Raw genomic sequence first — 6,000 nt, forward strand, 5'->3', positions numbered from 1 at the left:
GCCACCTCGTCTGGAGAAACTCAAAACAACACCAAGCGCTTTCACATCATCAGGGCCTTGTTCTCCAAACATCGCCCACCATCTGCGTCAGAACTCTGTTATCAACAGGACTAAACAAAACATTCGCATCCGGAACGGCGCGACCTGTCATTGACCTTAAGCTTTCTCTGTAAAAAATCTTCATTGCATTCAATAAATGTAACTTGGATAAAATTGTATAAAATCCCTTATAGTCAAATAAATAAAATCCTTCATAGGTAAGAATTCATCTAAGAAAACTGAGTATGGTCCTGGTGCGCGATAAATAGTAACGCCAAAAATTGACATTAAAGAGGACCGCATGACAAAAGCCTCAAACGCCTGATAATTATTAGAGGTACGGGGAGTACGTTTGAGTATTTTTTCAGAAATAAGCACCGCCACCCTTCTTCAAAGAGCGTGCTACATGACAGCTCATGTAGTCTTGAGGAGAAGCCTCATTTAACGGTAAAATCTCATCCGGTCTCAACCAAGTTTCACACAGACCAATCAAGTTAAGTTTGTGATCACGAATAAGATTATCAACTAGTAGAGCTTTAGGAGCAAGCGATCTAAAATAACAAAAATAACAAAGCTACCATTCCTCATCTCCAGACAGAAGGCAATTCTTCAGGGCATTTATTTCACTGTTTGACACTGAGGATTTCAAAAAATATATAAAGTAATGTCTGAGCCCCATATCAACAAATATCTGTTATAAATCAATCTAATGTGTGTGTGTGTGTGTGTGTGTGACTTATAGACTTATATATATATATATATATACATATACTTGGTAGGATCATAGGGGCACCATTACCTGTGGTGTCTTTTGGGCACGTACAGCCTGGAGGCACCCATCCTTCTCCAAGCCAATATATTTTTCCAGCCGGTCTTGACGAATGTGCTAACCACTGCACTACGAAACATTTTAAAAAAATTCTAAAATGAACAACATTTTTGGTGTGGCTTTTTATTACGGCCCAGCCCAAAAGATAAAAAAACAATTGACAAAAGGAGACAAAACATTTGCACAAAATCAGCCGTGCAATATGGTAATATTACACAAAACCACGTGCCCGAAAAGAGAAGGCCGAAGCTTTTAAGTGCCTACCCCTGATTCAATTTTGTTCCTTACAGGGAAGACATATTCAAAATCAAAACAAGAAACTGTTAGATTTGGCAGCTGAACCCAAACAGAGACACAAAGGCAGCATTGAACATTATATTTGGGGGGAAAGGGGAATCAAACCAAAAGCATTCTGCACAGGGAGGATGGTAAAGAATGTTCAAAACAGAAAACACAGTCCGGTCAACTCACGGCTGGAGGAATAAAGGCAGTCTTTTGGGGGCACGGCACAGGTGAAAAGGAGTGAAAACTTTTGCAGGCAGGAATGGCTTGAAGTGCAACGATCTGACAAAAAAATTATTCGCTTGGTCCATTTATGTGAAGTCCCTAATAATGTGGTGATTCTTCATGAAAGGCAGCATGGTGGATCATGATTGAAACATAATCATGCCCCATAAAAGTTAAAGTTATACCGCTAGCAACTCCTATGACATATTATACTCAAAAAAACTTTTGATATATTCATCGTCTTTAGCATATTTTCATAAAATAAGAATTTCTTTAATTGATTTTGATTAGGGAGGCAGCACGGCAGCTGAGTGGTTAGTGCATTTGCGGCAGAGTTCTGAAGTCATGGGATCAAATCCAGCAACTGTCTTCCTGTGTAGAGTTTGCTCGTTCTCCCCGTGCTTGCGTAGGTTTCCTCCGGGCACTTCGGTTTCCTCCCACATTCCAAAAACATGCATGTCAGGTTAATTGGCTGGGCCAAATTGTCCCTAGGTGTGAATGAGCAAGCAAGTTGTCTGTCTCTGCGTGCCCTGCGACTGGGTGGCAACCAGTTGAGGGTGTCCCCTGCCCACTGCTCGAGGATAGCTGGGATCGGCTCCAGGCCCCCCGCGACCCTACTGAGGATAAGCAGCGCAGATAATAGAAGAATGGCTTTTAATTAGGGACATTTTAAGGGCTTAATCTCAATCATTTGACACAAAATATTTGGCCTGCCATAAATCACAATTATTTTAGTTAGTCAAATATTATAAAGCTGTGGGTCACAAACAAAATTCTCCACCATTAAGCCTCAAGAATTCAAGAAAGAAAGGAAGCAGCCCTGAAGGATCAGTCGAGTATAGGACAGCCAACAAGACAATTAGAAAGAGTGCAACAAAGGCAGAGAATAAATTGATCCAAGATCAATGCACAGAGGTCAAAGAGTACATCAACAAAAACAATTCAAAGAAAGCCTTCCAAGTCAAATCACGTATAATTGTATAGCCCTTAATCACAGAGAATATCATAGAGTTGCAAGGGCCATTATTACAACGTCCCCTTATCTGAAACCTCCAGATTGTAAAACAGGGGTGTCAAACTCAATTATACAGAGGGCCAGAACTCAAACCACACCTTTGGTCGCGTGTCGAACAGGATAAATATTTATTGAATACACTAAAATTTTCCTATTAAAAAAAAAAACATAAACAAATATGAATTTAAAACAGACAGGAATGTTATTCCAGAATAAACAAACTTAAACATTAAATGAATTAAAGATCATTGCTCTCCATAAAAATATCTCCTGTCAAAACTATACAAATTGAAAATATGAAAAAACAGAACTATAAGTGGGGCAGCACAGCGGGGCAGTGGTTAGCGCTTGCGCGGCACAGTTCATGTCATGGGAACCTGTCGTGGGTTCAAATCCAGCTCCCTAGGTGTGAATGAGCATGCAAGTTGTATGTCTCTGCGTGCCCTGCGATTGGCTGGCAACCAGTTCAGGGTGTCCCCTGCCCACTGCCCAGAGATGGCTGGGATGGGCTCCAGCCCCCCCGCGACCCTAATATGGATAAGCGGTACGGCTGATGAGATGAGATGAGAACTATAAGTAAAATTTGTGCTTTTCACTTTGTTAATTTGCTTTGGTGAAAAACATCTTCATATTCTTCTTTAACCTTTCAACTTTCTGTATCCTTTCTCTGGATTCTAGTTTTTCAGCTTACTCTGAAGTTTTGTCTTTTCGTGCCGTTTTACATTAAATTCCTTAATTACGGCCACAAAGTTCCACGAATAAGACACGCGGGTTTACCGGCAATGTCAGTTAACATAATTTTCTCTGTCATTGTGGTTTTTAGCATCCAAATATAGTTTGAAAGTTATCAGCGTTTCATAGACCCGGGCCATTATAGTAGATGTATATAAAAAGATTTCACGAGCCGGATATAATTGTACGCCGGGCCATGAGTTTGACACCTGTGTTGTAAAACATCGTACACAAACAAATTAGGCAAAAGTCAGCAACATCCAGGATGAAACTGAAAAAACCCTAACAGATGAAAAAGAGATCATGAATACATGGACAGAATATTGCTCCAAACACTAAAACACAGGGAGAGTCCAAGGTCCTTACCACCGCTGGACCAGGGGAAAATGACGACATCCCTATCCTCAGTGAAAAAGTAGAGATAGCAATTAACTTGCTCAAGGAATGGACAGGTGCCAACTTTGGAGGAGGCAGGAAATCCCAGCTCCACGATGGTCTTCCCAGAAATACCACAAATGGCTGAAGCCTGCCCACCTCAACCCCGAAACCACTGATCCCATCCAGTTTTCTGGCCCCCAAAAATTCTCTGGAGAGTCCGATAACGTCCTGTCATTCCTCACCTAATGCAAACTCCACTTCAGCATGATGGCAGCCGCTTTTCCATCAGAACGGTCACCTTCATCGTGTCCCATCTCACGTGCAGAGCGGAAGCGTGGGTTACGGCTGAATGAACTCCACGTTCTGCTCATTTTGCTCTCGGATGTATCTTCCATTATTTTATTCAGGCGGCAAGAGGCTGCACAACGTCCCATGAACCTAACTCAGAGCCTCTCAATTATTTTCTGTCATCCCTGCCCTCAGAAGAAGAAATCCTCTTGTGCCCCTCCATGAAGTCTGTCTATCCATCCGCGTTGATAATTATTTCATGGGGTCACTTGATAGTGTGCTCCACTTTGTATCTACACTTCATATTCAATGCTTTTACTTTGTGCTGTATCAATGGGGAGGAGGTTAAAAGTAAACAAAACACTGCCAATGAAAGTGCCACTGCTCCCAAGTGTAGCAGAGGTACAATTGCACTTGATTCTTTGTTAAAGAAAAAGGTTTTGAAGTCAAACGTGCCTGCGCCCCCCTAGATGGAGCTTCCTGTTACACCTAATTTTCACTGCCTTTGAGCTAGTCGAATGAGGAACAATTTTTACTAAGTCAAATTTAATCTGGTCAGAATTAGGGAGGATGATGAATGGATAACCACTTCTGAGACACCCACAGAAAATTACAAAGATTTTTTGTGCCCTTAGGACTAACCCAATGCTCCAGTTGTTTTTAACCCATGGGAGCATGACTTACTAGTAAATAACCTAGTTGGAAAAAAGGAAAAGATACTGATGACATCATATCAAAAACATTTTTTGCTGAGAAAACCTGGAACATGACAATATTCCAACTTTTCGATTTATAAAGACTTTAAAGAATAACAACCCATAGGGTCATTTTTGACCCCTCTTATGCAACCAAGGATTAAGAAAGATGTACTTAAGGACATGCTCAATTTATGTTTTTCATTACCTCAATGACATTTTCGTCTACTCTTCCAAAGACAAAACAGATTCATGTCGATTTAAGATATGTTGAGGCGGATGAATGCTAGTCGGTCGCTTTTCTGGGGTTTGTGCCAGCAAAGAGGGAGCTCAAGTTGGACCCTTCCAAGATCATTGCGAAAGCAGAATGGGCCATCCCTAAGTTTATGAGGAGATTCAACGTTTTTTAGGTTTTGCCAACTTCTATCGTAATTTTATCCGCAATTACAGCCCCACTGCTTCCCCCTTCATGTTCTCACTTTTCCCAAGGTTGGGTTCTTCTTGTCTTCACAGTGTGCTACGACTTTTGATAGATTTTAGACAACTCTGTCCTCAGGACCTATTCTGTAATTAACAGACCGTGATTGATGCTTTACGGTTGAGTTAGACGCCTCAGACATTGGGATAGGAGCAATCTTTTCTCTGGTCTCAGCCAAGGAAGCGTAGCTGCACCCATGCACCTTCCTATCTAAAAAAAGGTCCAAAGCAGCACAGAATTAGGACATCGGAAGCTTCTCACAATTAAAGCAGCTTTGGAAGAGTGGTGGCATTGGCACAAGGGAGCTTGTCATACTTTCAAGCCATAGGTGCATTATAATATTTTAAGGCAGCGAAGAGACTCAATGCCAGGCAGGCTCTATGGTCTAAGGATTCTAAGAATACCAAACCTGATTCATTGTATCCTGTTTTTGACCCTGAAGATCTTGACCCTTCTCCTACGACAACTATATCCGAAAACCTGTTTTTTTGTGCTAGTTGTCATGGGAAATAGGGGACAAGGTCATAAAAGCTGGGATGGCAGCTCCTATTCCAGCGACCAAGGATCTCTACGTGGTCCCTGAGCTCATAGGTCTAGTGAAACATTGTGCCCACACCCACAAGATAAATTGTCATTCCAGGGTCAGGAGGACTGCCTGTTGCAGCAACAAGCGTTTGAGGAACTTTATCTGGACCAGGGCGCACCCACTCTCCTACCTCAGTACAATCCGGCCAGTGCAACATATGTTGCAGCAGTTGCTTCCTCATTTGGACTTGGAGGGGTTCTGTCCCAAAAGCAACTGTCAGGTAAATGGCGCCTGGTCGCTTTCATATTCGGAAGCATGAAAGAATCGAAGTGCAGATATACAAAAATTAAATAGGAACTGACATCGTCTGACCTACAAGGTTTCAGGAAGAAAGATCAGAAAATGAAGGAGAAGAAAGCATCCTGTTTTAACAAGGCGCCGCACACAGCAGAGACAGGAGTTCCAACCAGGACAGAGAGTATGGGTAAAGAACACTTGACAGGCCATGCCCAG

The sequence above is a fragment of the Urocampus carinirostris genome, chromosome 6, assembly GCF_059441175.1.
Source record: "Urocampus carinirostris isolate Australia breed hairy pipefish chromosome 6, RoL_Ucar_1.0, whole genome shotgun sequence".
NCBI lineage: Eukaryota > Metazoa > Chordata > Actinopteri > Syngnathiformes > Syngnathidae > Urocampus > Urocampus carinirostris.